The sequence below is a fragment of the Oncorhynchus gorbuscha genome, unplaced genomic scaffold, assembly GCF_021184085.1.
Source record: "Oncorhynchus gorbuscha isolate QuinsamMale2020 ecotype Even-year unplaced genomic scaffold, OgorEven_v1.0 Un_scaffold_1620, whole genome shotgun sequence".
Taxonomy (NCBI): Eukaryota; Metazoa; Chordata; class Actinopteri; order Salmoniformes; family Salmonidae; genus Oncorhynchus; species Oncorhynchus gorbuscha.
In genome coordinates, this window is record NW_025746348.1 from 27,598 (window position 1) to 55,194 (window position 27,597).

The following is a 27,597-nucleotide window of genomic DNA, read 5'->3' on the forward strand; positions in this document are numbered from 1 at the left end:
TAGTTTCATCATGGGGTCCCAAAGGGGCCAACACTAGACTAGTTTCATCCTGGGGTCCCAAAGGGGCCAACACTAGACTAGTTTCCCTGCCTGCCATTCTGTACCTTACTGACTCTGCCCTGGATTACCCAACCTCTGCCTTCCCCCTGTTTGTTAATAAACATCTGTGATTCCAACTGTCTGCATCGTATCCTGAGTTCTGATAGGTGTGTGAGAGAGAAAAGAGAGAAAGGAGAGAAAAGAGAGAAAAGAGAGAGAGAGGGGGGGGGCTGTAATGGTTCGCGGTCCCTCTTGCCACTGCCATATGTGCCAGGGCAACTCAGCAGTGGGGGTTAGGGGAGAGAAAGGAAGGGTGGAGAGAGGGATGGAGGGAGGGGATGAGAGAAGGAGAGAAAGGAAGGGTGGAGAGAGGGGTGGAGGGAGGGGATGAGAGAAGGAGAGAGAGGTTCCTCAGAGTGGATGGTCTTGGCAGTTAATGTCTGAGAGGATTTGATCTTTAAAAGCATTTCTCTGTCCACTTTCCCTCTACCAGTGCAGATGGAGAAAAGGATGGAGCGAAGGAGGGAGGGAGGGTGAGGTGTAGGGATGGAGGGGAGGAGGGAGGGTGAGGTGTAGGGATGGAGGGGAGGAGGGAGGGTGAGGTGTAGGGATGGAGGGGAGGAGGGAGGGTGAGGTGTATGGATGGAGGGGAGGAGGGAGGGAGGGTGAGGTGTAGGGATGGAGGGGAGGAGGGAGGGAGGGTGAGGTGTAGGGATGGAGGAGGAGGAGGGAGGGTGAGGTGTAGGGATGGAGGGGAGGAGGGAGGGTGAGGTGTAGGGATGGAGGGGAGGAGGAAGGGAGGGTGAGGTGTAGGGATGGAGGGGAGGAGGAAGGGAGGGTGAGGTGTAGGGATGGAGGGGAGGGAGAGAGTAGTCTGCCTTATCTTTGTTAGACCAGCTGGTGACCTGAAACGTAGGACACTGCTGTTCAATCAAAACCTGAAACCAGAAGTTTCTGGAGTAAGCCAAGACAGGATTCTTCTTCTTCTGAAATACAGAGAGAGAGAGAGGATGAGAGAAGGAGAGAGATCAGAGTTGTGACGTACAGGGAGAGAGAGGATGAGAGAAAATGAAGGGGTACATTTTTCAGTTCTCTCCCAGCCCCTCCTCCCTCCCTCGCCATCTCCATATTTCTCCTCGGTCCCCCTTCCACACCCTCTCCATCTCTCCACCCCCTTTCCTTCTCTCTCCACCCCCTTTCCTTCTCTCTCCACCCCCTCTCCATCCCCTTTCCTTCTCTCTCCATCTCTCCACCCCCTTTCCTTCTCTCTCCACCCCTCTCCTTCCTCTCCTCTCCATCTCTCTCCACCCCCCCCTCTCTTCATCGCTCTCCACCCCCTCTCCTTCTCTCTCCACACCCTCTCCATCTCTCTCCATCGCTCTCCACCCCCTCCTTCTCTCTCCACCCCCTCTCCATCTCTCTCCACCCGCTCTCCATCTCTCTCCATCGCTCTCCACCCCCTCTCCATTTCTCTCCACCCCCTCTCCATTTCTCCCCATTTCTCTCCACCCCCTCTCCATCTCTCTCCACCCCCTCTCCATTTCTCCCCATCTCTTTCCACCCACTCTCCATCTCTCTCCACCCCCTCTCCATCTCTCTCCACCCCCTCTCCATTTCTCCCCATCTCTCTCCACCCCCTCTCCATCTCTCTCCACCCCCTCTCCATTTCCCCCCATCTCTCTCCACCCCCCCTCTCCATCTCTCTCCACCCACTCTCCATCTCTCTCCACCCACTCTCCATTTCTCCCCATCTCTCTCCCCCCCTTCTCATTTTTGTCCATCTCTCTCCACCCCCTCTCCATCTCTCTCCACCCACTCTCCATCTCTCTCCACCCACTCCCCATCTCTCTCCACCCCTTTCCATTTTTGTCCATCTCTCTCCACCCCTCTCCATCTCTCTCCACCCCCTCTCCATCTCTCTCCACCCCCTTTCCATTTTTCTCCATCTCTCTCCACCCCCTCTCCATTTCTCCCCATCTCTCTCCACCCCCTCTCCATTTCTCCCCATCTCTCTCCACCCACTCTCCATTTCTCCCCATCTCTCTCCACCCCCTTTCCATTTTCTCCATCTCATCTCTCCACCCCCTCTCCATTTCTCCCCATCTCTCTCCACCCCCCTCTCCATTTCTCCCCCTCTCCATTTCTCCCCATCTCTCTCCATTTCTCCCCCCTCTCCATTTCTCCCCATCTCTCTCCACCCCCTTTCCATTTTTGTCCATCTCTCTCCACCCCCTTTCCAACATGGTTAGCAGATGTTATTGGTCACATGGTTAGCAGATGTTATTGGTCACATACACATGGTTAGCAGATGTTAATGCGAGTGTAGCAAAATGCTTGTGCTTCTAGTTCCAGCAGTGCAGTAACATCTGACAAGCAATCTAACGATTCCCAACAACTACCTAATACACACAAATCTAACAAGTAATCTAACAATTCCCCAACAACTACCTAATACACACAAATCTAACAAGTAATCTAACAATTCCACAACAACTACCTAATACACACAAATCTAACAAGTAATCTAACAATTCCCAACAACTACCTAATACACACAAATCTAACAAGCGATCTAACAATTCCCAACAACTACCTAATACACACAAATCTAACAAGCGATCTAACAATTCCCAACAACTACCTAATACACACAAATCTAAAGGGATGGATGAGAATATGTACATATAAATATATGGATGAGTGATGGCCGAGCAGCATAGGCAAGATGCAATAGATGGTATAAAATACAGTATATACATGTGATATGAGTAATGTACGATATGTAAACATTATTAAAGTGCCATTATTTAAAGTGTCATTGTTTAAAGTGACTAGTGATCCATTTATTAAAGTGGCCAGTCACAATGTGTCCAGCAGCCTCTCTGAGTTTGTGATTGCAATTTAGTAGTCTGATGGCCTTGAGATAGAAACTGTTTTTCAGTCACTCGGTCTCAGCTGTGATGCACCTGTACTGACCTCGCCTTCTGTATGATAGCAGTGTGAACAGGCAGTGGATCGGGTGGTTGTTGTCCTTGATTATCTTTTTGGCCTTCCTGTGACATCGGGTGCTGTATAGTCGTGGCTAAAAGTTTTGAGAATGACACAAATATTAATTTTCACAGTCTTCTGCCTCAGTTTGCATGATGTCAATTTGCATATACTCCAGAATGTTATGAAGAGTGATCAGATAAATTGCAATTAATTGCAAAGTCCCTCTTTGCCATGCAAATGAACTGAGTCCCCAAAAAACATCTCCACTGCATTTCAGCCCTGCCACAAAAGGACCAGCTGACATCATGTCAGTGATTCTTTCGTTAACACAGGTGTGAGTGTTGACGAGGACAAGGCTGGAGATCGCTCTGTTATGCTGATTGAGTTTGAATAACAGGCTGGAAGCTTCAAACGGTGGGTGGTGCTTGGAATCATTGTTCTTCCTCTGTCAACCATGGTTACCAGCAAGGAAACACGTGCCGTCATCATTGCCTTGCACAAAATGGGCATGGATATTGCTGCCAGTAAGATTGCCCCTAAATCAACCATTTATCGGATCATCAAGAACTTCAAGGAGAGCGGTTCAATTGTTGTGAACAAGGCTTCAGGGCGCCCAAGAAAATCCAGCAAGCGCCAGGACCGTCTCCTAAAGTTGATTCAGCTGCGGGATTGGGGCACCACCAGTACAGAACTTGCTCAGGAATGGCAGCAGGCAGGAGTGAGTGCATCTGCACGCACAGTGAGGCTAAGACTTTTGGAGGATGGTCTGGTGTCAAGAAGGGAGGCAAAGAAGCCACTTCTCTCCAGGAAAAACATCAGGGACAGACTGATATTCTGCAAAAGGTACAGAGATAATGGAGCACCTTGCCATAAGGCAAAAGTGATAACTAAGTGGATCGGGGAACAAAACGTCAATATTTTGGGTCCATGGTCAGTAAACTACCCAGACCTTAATCCCATTGAGAACTTGTGGTCAATCCTCAAGAGACGGGTGGACAAATAAAAACCCACAAATTCTGACAAACTCCCAAGCATTGATTATGTAAGAATGGGCTGCCATCAGTCAGGATGTGGCCCGTGGCCCAGAAGTTAATTGACAGCATGCCAGGACGGATTGCAGAGGTCTTGAAAAAGAAGGGTCAACACTGCAAATATTGACTCTTTGCATCAACTTAATTTAATTGTCAATAAAAGCCTTTGACATTTATGAAATGCTTTTAATTATACTTCAGTATTCCATAGTAACATCTGACAAAAATATCTAAAGACACTGAAGCAGCAAACTTTGTGGAAATTCATATTTGTGTCATTCTCAAAACTTTTGGCCATGACTGTAGGTGTCATAGAGGGCAGGTAGTGATGCGTTGTGCAGACCGCACCACCCTCTGGAGAGTCTTGCAGTTGAGGGCGGTGCAGTTGCCGTACCAGGCTGTGATACAGCCCGACAGGATGCTCTTGATTGTGCATCTCTAAAAGTTTGTCAGGGTTTTGGGTGACGAGACACATTTTTCCAGCCTCCTGAGGTTGAAGATGCGCTGTTACACCTTCTTCACCACACTGTCTGTGTGAGTGGACCATTTCAGTTTGTCTGTGATGTGTACGCAGAGGAATTTACATTGTTCCACCTTCTCCACCGCTGTCCCTTCGATGTGGACACTTCCCTTCCCTGGGGGGTTCTCCCTCTGCTGTTTCCTGAAGTCCACGATCATCTCCTTTGTTTTGTTGACGTTGAGTGAGAGGTTATTTTCCTGACACCACACTCTGAGTGCCCTCACCTCATCCCTATAGGCCGTCTCGTCGTTGTTGGTAATCAAGCCTACTACTGTTGTGTCGTCTGCAAACTTGATGATTGAGTTTGAGGCGTGTATGACCACGTAGTCGTTGGTGAACAGGGAGTACAGGAGGGGGCTGAGCTGCTTTGCTGCAGGAGGGACTGGTGCACTTCACAAAATTGATGGCATCATGAGGGAGGAAAATTATGTGGATATATTGAAGCAACATCTCAAGACATCAGTCAGGAAGTTAAAGCTTGGTCTCAAATGGGTCTTCCAAATGAACAATGACCCCAAGCATACTTCCAAAGTTGTGGCAAAATGGCTTAAGGACAACAAAGTCAAGGTATTGGAGTGGCCATCACAAAGCCGTGACCTCAATCCTATAGAACATTTGTGGGCAGAGCTGAAAAAGAGTGTGCGATGGCTTTGTATGCAACGCAGAGGTTAAGAGTAGCAGTGATCGAGTGTATTACCCCTGCGTGTAGTCCAATCAATATGCTGATAGAATTTAGGTAGCCTTGTTCTCAAATGTAGCTTTGTTAAAATCCTCAGCTACAATAAATGCAGCCTCAGGATATATGGTTTCCAGTTTACATAGAGTACAGTGAAGTTCCATGAGGGCCGTCTTGGTGTTCGCTTGAGGGAGAATGTACACAGCTGTGACTATAACTGACGAGAATTATCTTGGGAGGTAATATGGCCAGCATTTGATTGTAAGGAATTGTAGGTCGGGTGAGAAGAAGGATGAGTTCCTGTATGTTGTTATGATTACACCATGAGTCGATAATCATGAAGCATACACCCCCGCCCTTCCTCTTCCCAGAGAGGTGTTTATCTCTGATGGCGCGATGCATTGAGAAGCCTGGCGGCTGAACCGATTCCGACAACATATCCCGAGAGAGCCATGTTTCTGTGAAACAGAGAATGTTATCATCTCTGATGTCTCTCTGGAAGGCAACCCTTGCTCAGATTTTGTCTACCTTGTTGTCAAGAGACTGGACATTGGCGAGTAGTATACTCGGGAGCGGTGGGCGATGTGCACGTCAACGTAGCCTAACCAGGAGGCCGCTGCGTCTGCCCCTTCTGTGGTGCCGTTGTTTTGGGTCGGCTATTGTCCTGGGATCCGATCCATTGTCCTGGGTGGTGGTCCAAACAGAGGATCTGATCTATTGTCCTGGGTGGTGGTCCAAACAGAGGATCTGATCTATTGTCCTGGGTGGTGGTCCAAACAGAGGATCTGATCTATTGTCCTGGGTGGTGGTCCAAACAGAGGATCTGATCTATTGTCCTGGGTGGTGGTCCAAACAGAGGATCTGATCTATTGTCCTGGTGGTGGATCTGATCTATTGTCCTGGGTGGTGGTCCAAACAGAGGATCTGATCTATTGTCCTGGGTGGTGGTCCAAACAGAGGATCTGATCTATTGTCCTGGGTGGTGGTCCAAACAGAGGATCTGATCTATTGTCTTGGGTGGTGGTCCAAACAGAGGATCTGATCTATTGTCCTGGGTGGTGGTCCAAACAGAGGATCTGATCTATTGTCTTGGGTGGTGGTCCAAACAGAGGATCTGATCTATTGTCCTGGGTGGTGGTCCAAACAGAGGATCTGATCTATTGTCCTGGGTGGTGGTCCAAACAGAGGATCTGATCTATTGTCCTGGGTGGTGGTCCGAACAGAGGATCTGATCTATTGTCCTGGGTGGTGGTCCGAACAGAGGATCTGATCTATTGTCCTGGGTGGTGGTCCAAACAGAGGATCTGGGTGGTGGTCCAAACAGAGGATCTGATCTATTGTCCTGGGTGGTGGTCCAAACAGAGGATCTGATCTATTGTCCTGGGTGGTGGTCCAAACAGAGGATCTGATCTATTGTCCTGGGTGGTGGTCCAAACAGAGGATCTGGGTGGTGGTCCAAACAGAGGATCCGCTTCTGGAAAGTCGTATTCCTGGTTGTAATGTTGGTGAGTTGACGTTGCTCTTATATCCAATAGTTCTTCCCGGCTGTATGTAATAAGACTTCATATTTCCTGGTGTAACAGTGTCAGAAATAATACATTTAAAAACAAAATACTGCCTAGTTTCCTAAGGACTCAAAGCGAAGGGCGGGGTGATATAGTATACTATCATTTAGTTTTCAGAATTTTGAAAAAAAAATCTGAAAATATTAAATTTAGTCATTTATGTTGTAAACACAACTGCCATTTAAAGTGGCAGTACACCAACATTTGAAAATATACTTAATTGTATTGATAAAAATGCATTCACTTCAAAGAGTGATCCCGAGAGACAGTGACCAAAAATATGGCTTTGTTTTCTTTATTTAGCCTTAGCATCACTATTGGTAATGGTAGGGGCTTTGGCAGCATGGTTTTAAAAGCCAAAATCCTTAAAGATACTATAAACCAATAGTATAGCACCCAAAACACCTTAACATGTTGCACATAAAGAATACAGGAGGATGTTATTGGAATCATGGTATTTATATAATAAATTATAATAATAATAATTACACACCAATACAGCACATTCAGAGGGCAGCAGCTCCAGTATTTATACCACTGATAGACTTCATGAGCAGCTGGTTTCAGTACTACAGCTCTAACCAGTATTTATACCACTGATAGACTTCATGAGCAGCTGGTTTCAGTACTACAGCTCTAACTAGTATTTATACCACTGATAGACTTCATGAGCAGCTGGTTTCAGTACTACAGCTCTAACTAGTATTTATACCACTGATAGACTTCATGAGCAGCTGGTTTCAGTACTACAGCTCTAGTATTTATACCACTGATAGACTTCATGAGCAGCTGGTTTCAGTACTACAGCTCTAACTAGTATTTATACCACTGATAGACTTCATGAGCAGCTGGTTTCAGTACTACAGCTCTAACTAGTATTTATACCACTGATAGACTTCATGAGCAGCTGGTTTCAGTACTACAGCTCTAACTAGTATTTATACCACTGATAGACTTCATGAGCAGCTGGTTTCAGTACTACAGCTCTAACCAGTATTTATATCACTGATAGACTTCATGAGCAGCTGGATTCAGTACTACAGCTCTAACTAGTATTTATATCACTGATAGACTTCATGAGCAGCTGGTTTCAGTACTACAGCTCTAACTAGTATTTATACCACTGATAGACTTCATGAGCAGCTGGTTTCAGTACTACAGCTCTAACTAGTATTTATATCACTGATAGACTTCATGAGCAGCTGGTTTCAGTACTACAGCTCTAACTAGTATTTATACCACTGATAGACTTCATGAGCAGCTGGTTTCAGTACTACAGCTCTAACTAGTATTTATACCACTGATAGACTTCATGAGCAGCTGGTTTCAGTACTACAGCTCTAACTAGTATTTATATCACTGATAGACTTCATGAGCAGCTGGTTTCAGTACTACAGCTCTAACTAGTATTTATACCACTGATAGACTTCATGAGCAGCTGGTTTCAGTACTACAGCTCTAACTAGTATTTATACCACTGATAGACTTCATGAGCAGCTGGTTTCAGTACTACAGCTCTAACTAGTATTTAATAACTGATAGACTTCATGAGCAGCTGGTTTCAGTACTACAGCTCTAACTAGTATTTATACCACTGATAGACTTCATGAGCAGCTGGTTTCAGTACTACAGCTCTAACTAGTATTTATACCACTGATAGACTTCATGAGCAGCTGGTTTCAGTACTACAGCTCTAACCAGTATTTATACCACTGATAGACTTCATGAGCAGCTGGTTTCAGTACTACAGCTCTAACTAGTATTTATACCACTGATAGACTTCATGAGCAGCTGGTTTCAGTACTACAGCTCTAACTAGTATTAATAACTGATAGACTTCATGAGCAGCTGGTTTCAGTACTACAGCTCTAACTAGTATTTATACCACTGATAGACTTCATGAGCAGCTGGATTCAGTACTACAGCTCTAACCAGTATTAATAACTGATAGACTTCATGAGCAGCTGGTTTCAGTACTACAGCTCTAACCAGTATTAATAACTGATAGACTTCATGAGCAGCTGGTTTCAGTACTACAGCTCTAACTAGTATTTATACCACTGATAGACTTCATGAGCAGCTGGATTCAGTACTACAGCTCTAACTAGTATTTATACCACTGATAGACTTCATGAGCAGCTGGTTTCAGTACTACAGCTCTAACTAGTATTAATAACTGATAGACTTCATGAGCAGCTGGTTTCAGTACTACAGCTCTAACTAGTATTTATACCACTGATAGACTTCATGAGCAGCTGGTTTCAGTACTACAGCTCTAACCAGTATTTATACCACTGATAGACTTCATGAGCAGCTGGTTTCAGTACTACAGCTCTAACTAGTATTAATAACTGATAGACTTCATGAGCAGCTGGTTTCAGTACTACAGCTCTAACCAGTATTAATAACTGATAGACTTCATGAGCAGCTGGTTTCAGTACTACAGCTCTAACCAGTATTAATAACTGATAGACTTCATGAGCAGCTGGTTTCAGTACTACAGCTCTAACTAGTATTTATACCACTGATAGACTTCATGAGCAGCTGGTTTCAGTACTACAGCTCTAACTAGTATTTATACCACTGATAGACTTCATGAGCAGCTGGTTTCAGTACTACAGCTCTAACCAGTATTTATATCACTGATAGACTTCATGAGCAGCTGGTTTTAGTACTACAGCTCTAACTAGTATTTATACCACTGATAGACTTCATGAGCAGCTGGATTCAGTACTACAGCTCTAACTAGTATTAATAACTGATAGACTTCATGAGCAGCTGGTTTCAGTACTACAGCTCTAACTAGTATTTATACCACTGATAGACTTCATGAGCAGCTGGTTTCAGTACTACAGCTCTAACTAGTATTTATACCACTGATAGACTTCATGAGCAGCTGGTTTCAGTACTACAGCTCTAACTAGTATTTAATAACTGATAGACTTCATGAGCAGCTGGTTTCAGTACTACAGCTCTAACTAGTATTTATACCACTGATAGACTTCATGAGCAGCTGGTTTCAGTACTACAGCTCTAACTAGTATTTATACCACTGATAGACTTCATGAGCAGCTGGTTTCAGTACTACAGCTCTAACTAGTATTTATACCACTGATAGACTTCATGAGCAGCTGGTTTCAGTACTACAGCTCTAACTAGTATTTATACCACTGATAGACTTCATGAGCAGCTGGTTTCAGTACTACAGCTCTAACTAGTATTTATACCACTGATAGACTTCATGAGCAGCTGGTTTCAGTACTACAGCTCTAACCAGTATTAATAACTGATAGACTTCATGAGCAGCTGGTTTCAGTACTACAGCTCTAACTAGTATTAATAACTGATAGACTTCATGAGCAGCTGGTTTCAGTACTACAGCTCTAACTAGTATTTATACCACTGATAGACTTCATGAGCAGCTGGATTCAGTACTACAGCTCTAACTAGTATTTATACCACTGATAGACTTCATGAGCAGCTGGTTTCAGTACTACAGACAGCTCTAACTAGTATTTATACCACTGATAGACTTCATGAGCAGCTGGTTTCAGTACTACAGCTCTAACTAGTATTTATACCACTGATAGACTTCATGAGCAGCTGGTTTCAGTACTACAGCTCTAACTAGTATTTATACCACTGATAGACTTCATGAGCAGCTGGTTTCAGTACTACAGCTCTAACTAGTATTTATATCACTGATAGACTTCATGAGCAGCTGGTTTCAGTACTACAGCTCTAACTAGTATTTATACCACTGATAGACTTCATGAGCAGCTGGATTCAGTACTACAGCTCTAACTAGTATTAATAACTGATAGACTTCATGAGCAGCTGGTTTCAGTACTACAGCTCTAACTAGTATTTATACCACTGATAGACTTCATGAGCAGCTGGTTTCAGTACTACAGCTCTAACTAGTATTTATACCACTGATAGACTTCATGAGCAGCTGGTTTCAGTACTACAGCTCTAACTAGTATTAATAACTGATAGACTTCATGAGCAGCTGGTTTCAGTACTACAGCTCTAACTAGTATTTATACCACTGATAGACTTCATGAGCAGCTGGTTTCAGTACTACAGCTCTAACTAGTATTTATACCACTGATAGACTTCATGAGCAGCTGGTTTCAGTACTACAGCTCTAACTAGTATTTATACCACTGATAGACTTCATGAGCAGCTGGTTTCAGTACTACAGCTCTAACTAGTATTTATACCACTGATAGACTTCATGAGCAGCTGGTTTCAGTACTACAGCTCTAACTAGTATTTATACCACTGATAGACTTCATGAGCAGCTGGTTTCAGCTCTAACTAGACAGCTCTAACTAGTATTTATACCACTGATAGACTTCATGAGCAGCTGGTTTCAGTACGACAGCTCTAACTAGTATTTATACCACTGATAGACTTCATGAGCAGCTGGTTTCAGTACTACAGCTCTAACTAGTATTTATACCACTGATAGACTTCATGAGCAGCTGGTTTCAGTACTACAGCTCTAACTAGTATTTATACCACTGATAGACTTCATGAGCAGCTGGTTTCAGTACTACAGCTCTAACTAGTATTTATATCACTGATAGACTTCATGAGCAGCTGGTTTCAGTACTACAGCTCTAACTAGTATTTATACCACTGATAGACTTCATGAGCAGCTGGTTTCAGTACTACAGCTCTAACTAGTATTAATAACTGATAGACTTCATGAGCAGCTGGTTTCAGTACTACAGCTCTAACTAGTATTTATACCACTGATAGACTTCATGAGCAGCTGGTTTCAGTACTACAGCTCTAACTAGTATTTATACCACTGATAGACTTCATGAGCAGCTGGTTTCAGTACTACAGCTCTAACTAGTATTAATAACTGATAGACTTCATGAGCAGCTGGTTTCAGTACTACAGCTCTAACTAGTATTTATACCACTGATAGACTTCATGAGCAGCTGGTTTCAGTACTACAGCTCTAACTAGTATTTATACCACTGATAGACTTCATGAGCAGCTGGTTTCAGTACTACAGCTCTAACTAGTATTTATAACTGATAGACTTCATGAGCAGCTGGTTTCAGTACTACAGCTCTAACTAGTATTTATACCACTGATAGACTTCATGAGCAGCTGGTTTCAGTACTACAGCTCTAACTAGTATTTATACCACTGATAGACTTCATGAGCAGCTGGTTTCAGTACGACAGCTCTAACTAGTATTTATACCACTGATAGACTTCATGAGCAGCTGGTTTCAGTACTACAGCTCTAACTAGTATTTATACCACTGATATACTTCATGATCAGCTGGATTCAGTACTACAGCTCTAACCAGTATTTATACCACTGATAGGCTTCATGAGCTGTTTTGACTGCAACCTAGCATATACAGTGGGATCCTAAATGACTGACACCCTTGATAAAGATGAGCAATAATGAATGCATGTAATAAATCATTAAAATACAGTGGTATATTGTATGCAAGACAATTGAGGAAATATTATTTTATACTAATAGTATTGCCCGGAGAATAATATTTTGTTTAACAAATAATATTTGTTTTATTAAAAAGGTAGGGGTTGAAATGATTGACACCCCTAAAGAGTCTAACAAATATAGTAGTCAAACGTTTAGTATGTGGTCCCATATTCCTATAGCACACAATGACTCTCTCTCCCCACCACTGATACTATAATTATTGGACCCTGCTGGTCATCTATGAACGCTTGAACATCTTGGCCATGTTCTGTTATAATCTCCACCCGGCACAGCCAGAAGAGGACAGGCCACCCCTCAGAGCCTGGTTCCTCTCTACCCAGTACAGCCAGAAGAGGACTGGCCACCCCTCAGAACCTGGTTCCTCTCTACCCAGTACAGCCAGAAAAGGACTGGCCACCCCTCAGAGCCTGGTTCCTCTCTACCCAGTACAGCCAGAAGAGGACAGGCCACCCCTCAGAGCCTGGTGCCTCTCTACCCAGTACAGCCAGAAGAGGACTGGACACCCCTCAGAGCCTGGTTCCTCTCTACCCAGTACAGCCAGAAGAGGACTGGCCACCCCTCAGAGCCTGGTTCCTCTCTACCCAGTACAGCCAGAAGAGGACTGGCCACCCCTCAGAGCCTGGTTCCTCTCTACCCAGTACAGCCAGAAGAGGACTGGCCACCCCTCAGAGCCTGGTTCCTCTCTACCCAGTACAGCCAGAAGAGGACCGGCCACCCCTCAGAGCCTGGTTCCTCTCTACCCAGTACAGCCAGAAGAGGAATGGCCACCCCTCAGAGCCTGGTTCCTCTCTACCCAGTACAGCCAGAAGAGGACTGGCCACCCCACATAGCCTGGTTCCTCTCCAGGTTTCCTCCTAGGTTCCTGCCTTTCTAGGGAGTTTTTCCTAGCCACCGTGCTTCTACACCTGCATTGCTTGCTGTTTAGGGTTTCAGGCTGGGTTTCTGTACAGCACTTTGAGACATCAGCTGATGGAAGAAGGGCTTTATACATACATTTGATTGATTGATTGATTTGATCATCAAGCTTGTGACTCTACAAACATGTTGGATGCATAATATACTGCGTCATTTTGGAGTCACTTTTATTTCTAGTGGGCAGAAAATAATCAGTGTGTCAGTAGAACAGGTTTGAGAACTCAGCCCCAGGACCAGCTGGATGAGAGTCCTGAGGCTTCAGTGTGTTAGTAGAACAGGGTTGAGAACTCAGCCCCAGGACCAGCTGGATGAGAGTCCTGAGGCTTCAGTGTGTTAGTAGAACAGGTTAGTGAACTCAGCCCCAGGACCGACTGGATGAGAGTCCTGAGGCTTCAGTGTGTCAGTAGAACAGGGTTGTGAACTCAGCCCCAGGACCAGCTGGATGAGAGTCCTGAGGCTTCAGTGTGTTAGTAGAACAGGTTAGTGAACTCAGCCCCAGGACCAGCTGGATGAGGGGACTGAGGCTTCAGTGTGTTAGTAGAACAGGTTAGTGAACTCAGCCCCAGGACCAGCTGGATGAGAGTCCTGAGGCTTCAGTGTGTTAGTAGAACAGGTTTGTGAACTCAGCCCCAGGACCAGCTGGATGAGAGTCCTGAGGCTTCAGTGTGTTAGTAGAACAGGTTTGAGAACTCAGCCCCAGGACCAGCTGGATGAGAGTCCTGAGGCTTCAGTGTGTTAGTAGAACAGGTTTGTGAATTCAGCCCCAGGACCAACTGGATGAGGGGACTGAGGCTTCAGTGTGTTAGTAGAACAGGTTTGTAAACTCAGCCCCAGGACCAGCTGGATGAGGGGACTGAGGCTTCAGTGTGTTAGTAGAACAGGTTAGTGAACTCAGCCCCAGGACCAGCTAGATGAGGGGACTGAGGCTTCAGTGTGTTAGTAGAACAGGGTTGTGAACTCAGCCCCAGGACCGACTGGATGAGAGTCCTGAGGCTTCAGTGTGTCAGTAGAACAGGTTAGTGAACTCAGCCCCAGGACCAGCTGGATGAGGGGACTCTTTTCTTTGCTCTTGGCATTGCAGGGCTTAGTAATGATATGAAAGGGGGTCACTGTATTTTAAAGGTTTCCAAAACCCAATTGCTAATTTTTGAGTTGTATTATTAGTGGATATTGTCCCAGTTCTGCCCTGCATGCACTGCCAGTCATTTTGTTTCATCTCTCTCTCTCCCCGCACAAGCCCCCCTCTCTCTGTCACTCTTCCCCCCCTCTCTCTTCTAGCCCCTCTCTCTACTAGCCCCTCACTCTGTCTCTCCCCCCTCTCTTCTAGCCCCTCTCTCTGTCCCTCTTCCCTCCCTCTCTCTCTTCTAGCCCCTCTCTCTACTAGCCCTCTCTCTGTCCCTCTTCCCTCCCCTCTCTCTCTTCTAGCCCCTCTCTCTACTAGCCCCTCTCTCTGTCCCTCTTCCCTCCCCTCTCTCTCCCCACCAGCTCCTCTCTCTGTCCCTTTTCCCTCCCATCTCTCTCTCTCTCTTTTTCTCCACACCGGCCCTCCTCTCTGTCCCTCTTCCCTCCTCTCTCTCTCTATCTCTCTCTTTCTCTCCACACCGGCCCTCCTCTCTGTCCCTCTTCCCCTCCTCTCTCTCTCTATCTCTCTCTCTCCCCACCAGCCCCCCTCTCTGTCCCTCTTCGCTCCCCCTCTTTCTCTCCCCACCAGTCCCCCTCTCTCTGTCCCTCTTCCCTCCCATCTCTCTCTCCACCAGCCCCTCTCTCTGTCCCTCTTCCCTCCCATCTCTCTCTCTCTCTCCACCAGCCCCTCTCTCTGTCCCTCTTCCCTCCCCTCTCTCCACCAGCCCCTCTCTCTGTCCCTCTTCCCTCCCCTCTCTCCACCAGCCCCTCTCTCTGTCCCTCTTCCCTCCCCTCTCTCTCCCCACCAGCTCCTCTCTCTGTCCCTTTTCCCTCCCATCTCTCTCTCTCTCTTTTTCTCCACACCGGCCCTCCTCTCTGTCCCTCTTCCAAACCTCCTCTCTCTCTCTATCCTCTCTTTCTCTCCACAACAGCCCTCCTCTCTGTCCCTCTTCCCCTCTCTCTCTCTCTCTATCAATCTCTCTCTCCCCACCAGCCCCCTCTCTGTCATATCTTCATTGCTCCCCAAGTTTCTCTCCCCACCAGTCCCCCTCTCTCTGTCCCTCTTCCCTCCCATCTCTCTCTCCACCAGCCCCTCTCTCTGTCCCTCTTCCCTCCCATCTCTCTCTCTCTCCACCAGCCCCTCTCTCTGTCCCTCTTCCTCCCCTCTCTCCACCAGCCCCTCTCTCTGTCCCTCTTCCCTCCCCTCTCTCCACCAGCCCCTCTCTCTGTCCCTCTTCCCTCCCTCTCTCCACCAGCCCCTCTCTATCTCTTTCTCTCCCCACCAGCCCCTCTCTCTGTCCCTCTTTGCTCCCCCCTCTTTTCTCTCCCCACCAGCCCTCTCTCCAAACCAGCCCCTCTCTCCTACCAGCCCCTCTCTCCCCAACAGCCCCTTCATTCTGTCCCCCTTCTCTCCCCTCTAATCGATCTCTCTCAATTCAATTCTATTTCAATTCAAGGGGCTTTATTGTTATAGGAAACATATGTTAACATTGTCAAACAAGTTAAATAGATAATAAACAAAAGTGAAGAAAAAAACAATTGGGGTGTCAAAAATAAACAATGCCTCTCCCTCTCTTTCATTAGCTTAGTTGTTTAGAGCATGCTAATCAACTCTTTCATTAGCTTAGTTGTTTAGAGCATGCTAATCAACTCTTTCATTAGCTTAGTTGTTTAGAGCATGCTAATCAACTCTTTCATTAGCTTAGTTGTTTAGAGCATGCTAATCAACTCTTTCATTAGCTTAGTTGTTTAGAGCATGCTAATCAACTCTTTCATTAGCTTAGTTGTTTAGAGCATGCTAATCAACTCTTTCATTAGCTTAGTTGTTTAGAGCATGCTAATCAACTCTTTCATTAGCTTAGTTGTTTAGAGCATGCTAATCAACTCTTTCATTAGCTTAGTTGTTTAGAGCATGCTAATCAGCTCTTTCATTAGCTTAGTTGTTTAGAGCATGCTAATCAACTCTTTCATTAGCTTAGTTGTTTAGAGCATGCTAATCAGCTCTTTCATTAGCTTAGTTGTTTAGAGCATGCTAATCAGCTCTTTCAGACTCCTGAAAGCTTCTCTCTAGACTAAGAAGGTATTTTCCTGTCTTTAGGCTGCTAAACACACCATGGTTAGAGAGGGATACAGAGGAGAGGAGGGGAGGGGAGAAGAGAGGAAGGGAGGAGGGGAGAGGAGAGGGAAGGAGGAGAGGAGTTAGAGATATGCACATTATAATTATTTATAATATACAGTATGTGTTGTGTGTTGGGGTATTGGGAACTAGAGGTGTACTTGTAAATGCCTGGGTGATGGTGTTGGGGTATTGGGAACTAGAGGTGTACTTGTAAATGTCTGGGTGATGGTGTTGGGGTATTGGGAACTAGAGGTGTACTTGTAAATGTCTGGGTGATGGTGTTGGGGTATTGGGAACTAGAGGTGTACTTGTAAATGTCTGGGTGATGGTGTTGGGGTATTGGGAACTAGAGGTGTACTTGTAAATGTCTGGGTGATGGTGTTGGGGTATTGGGAACTAGAGGTGTACTTGAAAATGTCTGGGTGATGGTGTTGGGGTATTGGGAACTAGAGGTGTACTTGTAAATGTCTGGGTGATGGTGTTGGGGTATTGGGAACTAGAGATGTACTTGTAAATGTCTGGGTGATGGTGGTGGGGTATTGGGAACTAGAGATGTACTTGTAAATGTCTGGGTGATGGTGTTGGGGTATTGGGAACTAGAGGTGTACTTGTAAATGTCTGGGTGATGGTGTTGGGGTATTGGGAACTAGAGATGTACTTGTAAATGTCTGGGTGATGGTGTTGGGGTATTGGGAACTAGAGATGTACTTGTAAATGTCTGGGTGATGGTGTTGGGGTATTGGGAACTAGAGATGTACTTGTAAATGTCTGGGTGATGGTGTTGGGATATTGGGAACTAGAGATGTACTTGTAAATGTCTGGGTGATGGTGTTGGGGTATTGGGAACTAGAGATGTACTTGTAAATGTCTGGGTGATGGTGTTGGGGTATTGGGAACTAGAGGTGTACTTGTAAATGTCTGGGTGATGGTGTTGGTTTGTTGGTGTAGAATGTACACCCTTGTGAGAAAGAATTTCCTCCCGTGAAGACAATCAACTCTATTCTATTCTATTACATTCTATTCTATTACATTCTATTCTATTACATTCTATTCTGTTACATTCTATTCTATTACATTCTATTCTATTACATTCTATTCTATTCTATTACATTCTATTCTATTCTATTACATTCTATTCTATTACATTCTATTCTATTACATTCTATTCTATTACATTCTATTCTATTCTATTACATTCTATTCTATTACATTCTATTCTGTTACATTCTATTCTATTACATTCTATTCTATTACATTCTATTCTATTACATTCTATTCTATTACATTCTATTCTATTACATTCTATTATATTACATTCTATTCTATTCTATTACATTCTATTCTATTACATTCTATTATATTACATTCTATTCTATTACATTCTATTCTATTACATTCTATTCTATTACATTCTATTCTATTACATTCTATTCTGTTACATTCTATTCTATTACATTCTATGTCCAGTTCATCATGTAGAATCAAACGTTTATCCAATAGCAGCAACAGTTCCTCCTATGCTGTAGCTGTGTTGCAATACCATTAGGCTAAAGTGATTTATGCCTAACTGATAAAACCTAATAAACTATGCTGTGACACGGTTCCACAGTGATTTATGCCTATGCTTTGCTCTGATAAAACCTAATAAACTATGCTGTGACACGGTTCCACAGCTGACTGTTATATGCCTATGCTTTGCTCTGATAACCTAATAAACTATGCTGTGACACGGTTCCACAGCTGACTGTTATATGCCTATGTTACAGGGGCCTGGTAGTATAATACATGGAGATAATAGCCTAATTAGTCGACATTATACAATTATACTGTATTGAATAGACAAGGCTGCACACTTTACAGAATAGGCCTATAACGCGTTTACGTCACTGACGTGGGAAAGGTTGGCGTCATATGTTTGCGGTTTGCGTTCCTATATTCCCAGCCCGCTGCTGCGGTTCGCGCTGTGCTGCGTATCGAGGCAAGACAAAGACTCGCGACATCATCTACACATACAGGGATAACAGGAATACAATGATGCTTTCTGTGTTTTCGTAATCACTTCTATCGATGTTATATCCTCTAATCCCGTTACCAATCATAATCGATAAATAGCCAAGGATATCTCTGTGCCGATGAGCAATGAACGGTTATCCCATCGAGCCGTTGGCAGATCCAACTCCTCTGACGCTGAATGATTTCACCGAGGACAGGATGGTGCTGCTGAATGGTTACATGGTGATCCGTGATCGATCATGTAGCCTATGTGCTATCAGGTTGAGAGGGCTGATCACAATGTATCAGTTTAGCTCATCAGCATCAGTCCTTCGGTGAGAATAAGAAGAGTCAAACCGCTGAATGCTCTGTGCATCCCTTACCTCTCATACGCTGCTCACTCGGGCATTACTCCATGATCGGCGAAATGTCCCGGTTTACTCTGGTCACGTTTCCCTCAACGTTGCAGCTCGCACGAGAAGAAATAAATATATAACCCTAGAAACGGCAGCAGCAGCAGCCCTTCCCGTTACCGGTTGTGCCTGGTGGAGGCAAGAGGTACACCCTCCGGTACTGATGCCATCGACGCGAATCCGATCCTTAAATCCGGAGGCGGATAAAAAAATTACGCAAAATATATGTATTACCCTCAAAATCCGTTAACGCTCAAATAAGGGGCATCCGATACCTCTTCATTCAATATGCGTCCACTGTCACACAAAGCGTGATTTTCCTCTCTCGCTCTGTCTCGCTCTCTCCTCCTTTCTCCTCCTCTCTCCTATTGGCCGTCCTCTCACGTGTGTCTCGTGAACAACATTAGCCTGAGCAACAGTTGTGGAATCGGCATTTCGCCTTCAAAATAAAAGATCGCATTGAAACTGATGCAAACGGATGAAAATATTGGAATCATGACACAATTACTCGAGAGCACGCAAATCAAGGTCGCAGTTTTGTTATATAAATAAAAAAATAAATACAATAATTACTCAATTTGACAAGAACAAAAACATCTGTTGAAATCGCATTGTGGATGTATAGATTTAGGAATGCATTGGCACATAGTTATAGTACAATGTACATACAGCCTTACCTATGGATCTGGGGTCCATGAAACGGTCTGTTAGCCTTACCTATGGATCTGGGGTCCATGAAACGGTCTGTTAGCCTTACCTATGGATCTGGGGTCCATGAAACGGTCTGTTAGCCTTACCTATGGATCTGGGGTCCATGAAACGGTCTGTTAGCCTTACCTATGGATCTGGGGTCCATGAAACGGTCTGTTAGCCTTACCTATGGATCTGGGGTCCATGAAACGGTCTGTTAGCCTTACCTATGGATCTGGGGTCCATGAAACGGTTTGTTAGCCTTACCTATGGATCTGGGGTCCATGAAACGGTCTGTTAGCCTTACCTATGGATCTGGGGTCCATGAAAAGGTCTGATAGCCTTACCTATGGATCTGGGGTCCATGAAACGGTCTGTTAGCCTTACCTATGGATCTGGGGTCCATGAAACGGTCTATTAGCCTTACCTATGGATCTGGGGTCCATGAAACGGTCTGTTAGCCTTACCTATGGATCTGGGGTCCATGAAACGGTCTATTAGCCTTACCTATGGATCTGGGGTCCATGAAACGGTCTGTTAGCCTTACCTATGGATCTGGGGTCCATGAAACGGTCTATTAGCCTTACCTATGGATCTGGGGTCCATGAAACGGTTTGTTAGCCTTACCTATGGATCTGGGGTCCATGAAACGGTCTGTTAGCCTTACCTATGGATCTGGGGTCCATGAAACGGTCTATTAGCCTTACCTAGGGATCTGGGGTCCATGAAACGGTCTGTTAGCCTTACCTAGGGATCTGGGGTCCATGAAACGGTCTATTAGCCTTACCTATGGATCTGGGGTCCATGAAAAGGTCTGTAAGCCTTACCTATGGATCTGGGGTCCATGAAACGGTCTATTAGCCTTACCTATGGATCTGGGGTCCATGAAACGGTCTGTTAGCCGACTCAGCGACACCCACAGGACACACCTGCAATGAGTTGTCATAGTCGTATTGCAGGACTTTAACTGTGAAATCACCTTCCCCAGTCAGTCTGTTGTGTGTGTTGAACATTCATATCGCCATGTACAGCCTTTATGTTATTTAGTCAGGGAGTCGCCAGTGAAACCAGTGTCTCTTTTACAAGAGAGCCCTGCAGGGTAGACTAGTGGTCGGAGTGTTGGACTAGTAACCAAAAGGTTGCAAGTTCAAATCCCCGAGCTGACAAGGTACAAATCTGTCATTCTGCCCCTGAACAGGCAGTTAACCCACTGTTCCTAGGCCGTCATTGAAAATAAAAATTAGTTCTTAACTGACTTGCCTGGTTAAAAAAATATATATATTAAAAGTATAGATATATAAATGCAGCACAACATATTTGGCTTTAGACAGACATGAATACACACCAAACACAGTCAACTAAAACAAAACACCTTCTTCATAATAAAAGATCCTATGAAAAACAGCATCCAGGAAATAGAGGCAGCTACACTTTGATAAATAGTGTCACTGTAAACCAGGTAGAAAGGTTGACTGCACAATCAGCTTCCTGGTGACCAGGGAGACACAAGTTCTGTTTCTGTACAACAAAACAATAAAGCTCACCTTAAATCTTAGTTTCTTAACAAGCTATGTATGTTTTATTTTATTTTAAACGCAGTACATAATGTGTTGGTCAGCCGCTGTGGAATTCTGGGCATCTACTGTTTAATAAGGAAGGACTTCTTTTTGACAGTTTTCCAGTTTTAGCCGGGGATTCCTTTACACTCAGAACGAGTGGTTATATAATAATCAGTTGGGGATTCCTTTACAATCAGAACGAGTGGTTATATAATAATCAGTTGGGGATTCCTTTACAATCAGAACGAGTGGTTATATAATAATCAGCTGGGGATTCCTTTACAATCAGAGCGAGTGGTTATATAATAATCAGTTGGGGATTCCTTTACACTCAGAACGAGTGGTTATATAATAATCAGTTGGGGATTCCTTTACAATCAGAACGAGTGGTTATATAATAATCAGCTGGGGATTCCTTTACAATCAGAACGAGTGGTTATATAATAATCAGTTGGGGATTCCTTTACAATCAGAACGAGTGGTTATATAATAATCAGCTGGGGATTCCTTTACAATCAGAACGAGTGGTTATATAATAATCAGATTTAGCCGGGGATTCCTTTACAATCAGAACGAGTGGTTATATAATAATCAGATTTAGCTGGGATTCCTTTACAATCAGAACGAGTGGTTATATAATAATCAGATTTAGCCGGGGATTCCTTTACACTCAGAACGAGTGGTTATATAATAATCAGATTTAGCCGGGGATTCCTTTACACTCAGAACGAGTGGTTATATAATAATCAGATTTAGCCGGGGATTCCTTTACAATCAGAACGAGTGGTTATATAATAATCAGATTTAGCCGGGGATTCCTTTACAATCAGAACGAGTGGTTATATAATAATCAGATTTAGCCGGGATTCCTTTACAATCAGAACGAGTGGTTATATAATAATCAGATTTAGCTGGGATTCCTTTACAATCAGAGCGAGTGGTTATATAATAATCAGATTTAGCCGGGGATTCCTTTACAATCAGAACGAGTGGTTATATAATAATCAGATTTAGCCGGAGATTCCTTTACAATCAGAACGAGTGGTTATATAATAATCAGATTTAGCCGGGGATTCCTTTACAATCAGAACGAGTGGTTATATAATAATCAGATTTAGCCGGGGATTCCTTTACAATCAGAACGAGTGGTTATATAATAATCAGATTTAGCCGGGGATTCCTTTACACTCAGAACGAGTGGTTATATAATAATCAGATTTAGCCGGGGATTCCTTTACAATCAGAACGAGTGGTTATATAATAATCAGTTGGGGATTCCTTTACAATCAGAACGAGTGGTTATATAATAATCAGCTGGGGATTCCTTTACAATCAGAACGAGTGGTTATATAATAATCAGTTGGGGATTCCTTTACAATCAGAACGAGTGGTTATATAATAATCAGTTGGGGATTCCTTTACAATCAGAACGAGTGGTTATATAATAATCAGTTGGGGATTCCTTTACAATCAGAACGAGTGGTTATATAATAATCAGCTGGGGATTCCTTTACAATCAGAACGAGTGGTTATATAATAATCAGATTTAGCCGGGGATTCCTTTACAATCAGAACGAGTGGTTATATAATAATCAGATTTAGCCGGGGATTCCTTTACAATCAGAACGAGTGGTTATATAATAATCAGATTTAGCCGGGGATTCCTTTACACTCAGAACGAGTGGTTATATAATAATCAGATTTAGCCGGGGATTCCTTTACACTCAGAGCAGTGGTTATATAATAATCAGATTTAGCCGGGATTCCTTTACAATCAGAAGCAGTGGTTATATAATAATCAGATTTAGCCGGGGATTCCTTTACAATCAGAACGAGTGGTTATATAATAATCAGATTTAGCCGGGATTCCTTTACAATCAGAACGAGTGGTTATATAATAATCAGATTTAGCCGGGATTCCTTTACAATCAGAACGAGTGGTTATATAATATTCAGATTTAGCCAGGATTCCTTTACAATCAGAACGAGTGGTTATATAATAATCAGATTTAGCCGGAGATTCCTTTACAATCAGAACAAAAGTGGTTATATAATAATCAGATTTAGCTTGGGGATTCCTTTACAATCAGAACAGTGGTTATATAATAATCAGATTTAGGGGATTCCTTTACAATCAGAACGAGTGGTTATATAATAATCAGATTTAGCCGGGGATTCCTTTACACTCAGAACGAGTGGTTATATAATAATCAGATTTGGGGGATTCCTTTACAATCAGAACAGTGGTTATATAATAATCAGTTGGGGATTCCTTTACAATCAGAACAGTGGTTATATAATAATCAGCTGGGGATTCCTTTACAATCAGAACGAGTGGTTATATAATAATCAGTTGGGGATTCCTTTACAATCAGAACGAGTGGTTATATAATAATCAGCTGGGGATTCCTTTACAATCAGAACGAGTGGTTATATAATAATCAGATTTAGCCGGGGATTCCTTTACAATCAGAACAGTGGTTATATAATAATCAGATTTAGCCGGGGATTCCTTTACAATCAGAACGAGTGGTTATATAATAATCAGATTTAGCCGGGGATTCCTTTACACTCAGAACGAGTGGTTATATAATAATCAGATTTAGCCGGGGATTCCTTTACACTCAGAACAAGTGGTTATATAATAATCAGATTTAGCCGGGGATTCCTTTACAATCAGAACGAGTGGTTATATAATAATCAGATTTAGCCGGGATTCCTTTACAATCAGAACAGTGGTTATATAATAATCAGATTTAGTGGGGGATTCCTTTACAATCAGAACGAGTGGTTATATAATAATCAGATTTAGCCGGGGATTCCTTTACAATCAGAACGAGTGGTTATATAATAATCAGATTTAGCCGGGGATTCCTTTACAATCAGAACGAGTGGTTATATAATAATCAGATTTAGCCGGGGATTCCTTTACAATCAGAACGAGTGGTTATATAATAATCAGATTTTGGGGATTCCTTTACAATCAGAACAGTGGTTATATAATAATCAGATTTAGCCGGGATTCCTTTACAATCAGAGCGAGTGGTTATATAATAATCAGATTTAGGGGGGATTCCTTTACACTCAGAACGAGTGGTTATATAATAATCAGATTTAGCCGGGATTCCTTTACAATCAGAGCAGTGGTTATATAATAATCAGATTTAGCCGGGGATTCCTTTACACTCAGAACGAGTGGTTATATAATAATCAGATTTAGACGGGGATTCCTTTACAATCAGAACGAGTGGTTATATAATAATCAGATTTAGCCGGGGATTCCTTTACACTCAGAACGAGTGGTTATATAATAATCAGATTTAGCCGGGGATTCCTTTACAATCAGAACGAGTGGTTATATAATAATCAGATTTAGCCGGGGATTCCTTTACAATCAGAACGAGTGGTTATATAATAATCAGCTGGGGATTCCTTTACACTCAGAACGAGTGGTTATATAATAATCAGATTTAGCCGGGGATTCCTTTACACTCAGAACGAGTGGTTATATAATAATCAGATTTAGCCGGGGATTCCTTTACACTCAGAACGAGTGGTTATATAATAATCAGATTTAGCCGGGGATTCCTTTACACTCAGAACGAGTGGTTATATAATAATCAGATTTAGCCGGGGATTCCTTTACAATCAGAACGAGTGGTTATATAATAATCAGATTTAGCCGGGGATTCCTTTACACTCAGAACGAGTGGTTATATAATTATCAGATTTAGCCGGGGATTCCTTTACAATCAGAACGAGTGGTTATATAATAATCAGATTTAGAGGGATTCCTTTACACTCAGAACGAGTGGTTATATAATAATCAGATTTAGCCGGGGATTCCTTTACAATCAGATTAGTGGTTATATAATAATCAGATTTAGCCGGGGTTTCCTTTACAATCAGAACGAGTGGTTATATAATAATCAGCTGGGGATTCCTTTACAATCAGAACAGTGGTTATATAATAATCAGATTTGGGATTCCTTTACAATCAGAACGAGTGGTTATATAATAATCAGATTTAGCCAGGGATTCCTTTACAATCAGAACGAGTGGTTATATAATAATCAGATTTAGCGATTCCTTTACACTCAGAACGAGTGGTTATATAATAATCAGATGGGGATTCCTTTACAATCAGAACGAGTGGTTATATAATAATCAGATTTAGGGATTCCTTTACAATCAGAACAGTGGTTATATAATAATCAGAGTTAGCCGGGGATTCCTTTACAATCAGAACGAGTGGTTATATAATAATCAGATTTAGCCGGGGTTTCCTTTACAATCAGAAAGTGGTTATATAATAATCAGATTTAGCCGGGATTCCTTTACAATCAGAACAGTGGTTATATAATAATCAGATTTCTGGGGATTCCTTTACACTCAGAACAGTGGTTATATAATAATCAGATGGGGATTCCTTTACAATCAGAACGAGTGGTTATATAATAATCAGATTTAGCCGGGGATTCCTTTACAATCAGAACGAGTGGTTATATAATAATCAGCTGGGGATTCCTTTACAATCAGAACGAGTGGTTATATAATAATCAGATTTAGCCGGGGATTCCTTTACAATCAGAACGAGTGGTTATATAATAATCAGTTGGGGAGTCCTTTACAATCAGAACGAGTGGTTATATAATAATCAGCTGGGGATTCCTTTACAATCAGAACGAGTGGTTATATAATAATCAGCTGGGGATTCCTTTACAATCAGAACGAGTGGTTATATAATAATCAGATTTAGCCGGGGATTCCTTTACAATCAGAACGAGTGGTTATATAATAATCAGCTGGGGATTCCTTTACAATCAGAACGAGTGGTTATATAATAATCAGATTTAGCCGGGGATTCCTTTACAATCAGAACGAGTGGTTATATAATAATCAGATTTAGCCGGGGATTCCTTTACAATCAGAACGAGTGGTTATATAATAATCAGTTGGGGATTCCTTTACAATCAGAACGAGTGGTTATATAATAATCAGCTGGGGATTCCTTTACAATCAGAACGAGTGGTTATATAATAATCAGATTTAGCCGGGGATTCCTTTACAATCAGAACGAGTGGTTATATAATAATCAGCTGGGGATTCCTTTACAATCAGAACGAGTGGTTATATAATAATCAGATTTAGCTGGGGATTCCTTTACAATCAGAACGAGTGGTTATATAATAATCAGATTTAGCCGGGGATTCCTTTACAATCAGAACGAGTGGTTATATAATAATCAGCTGGGGATTCCTTTACAATCAGAACGAGTGGTTATATAATAATCAGATTTAGCCGGGGGAGTCCTTTACAATCAGAACGAGTGGTTATATAATAATCAGATTTAGTAGGGGATTCCTTTACAATCAGAACAGTGGTTATATAATAATCAGATTTAGCCGGGGATTCCTTTACAATCAGAACGAGTGGTTATATAATAATCAGATTTAGCCAGGGATTCCTTTACAATCAGAACGAGTGGTTATATAATAATCAGATTTAGCCGGGATTCCTTTACAATCAGAACAGTGGTTATATAATAATCAGCTGGGGATTCCTTTACAATCAGAACGAGTGGTTATATAATAATCAGCTGGGGTTTCCTTTACAATCAGAACGAGTGGTTATATAATAATCAGCTGGGGATTCCTTTACAATCAGAACGAGTGGTTATATAATAATCAGATGGGGATTCCTTTACAATCAGAACGAGTGGTTATATAATAATCAGATTTAGCCGGGATTCCTTTACAATCAGAACAGTGGTTATATAATAATCAGATTTAGCCGGGGATTCCTTTACAATCAGAAAGTGGTTATATAATAATCAGATTTAATAGAGGGGGTTTCCTTTACAATCAGAACGAGTGGTTATATAATAATCAGATTTAGAAAGGGATTCCTTTACAATCAGAACGAGTGGTTATATAATAATCAGATTTAGCCGGGAGTCCTTTACAATCAGAACAAGTGGTTATATAATAATCAGTTGGGGAGTCCTTTACAATCAGAACGAGTGGTTATATAATAATCAGATTTAGCCGCTGGGATTCCTTTACAATCAGAACGAGTGGTTATATAATAATCAGATTTAGCCTGGGGATTCCTTTACAATCAGAACGAGTGGTTATATAATAATCAGATTTAGCCAGGGGATTCCTTTACAATCAGAACAGTGGTTATATAATAATCAGCTGGGGATTCCTTTACAATCAGAACGAGTGGTTATATAATAATCAGCTGGGGTTTCCTTTACAATCAGAACGAGTGGTTATATAATAATCAGCTGGGGATTCCTTTACAATCAGAACGAGTGGTTATATAATAATCAGATGGGGATTCCTTTACAATCAGAACGAGTGGTTATATAATAATCAGATTTAGCCGGGGATTCCTTTACAATCAGAACGAGTGGTTATATAATAATCAGATTTAGCCGGGGATTCCTTTACAATCA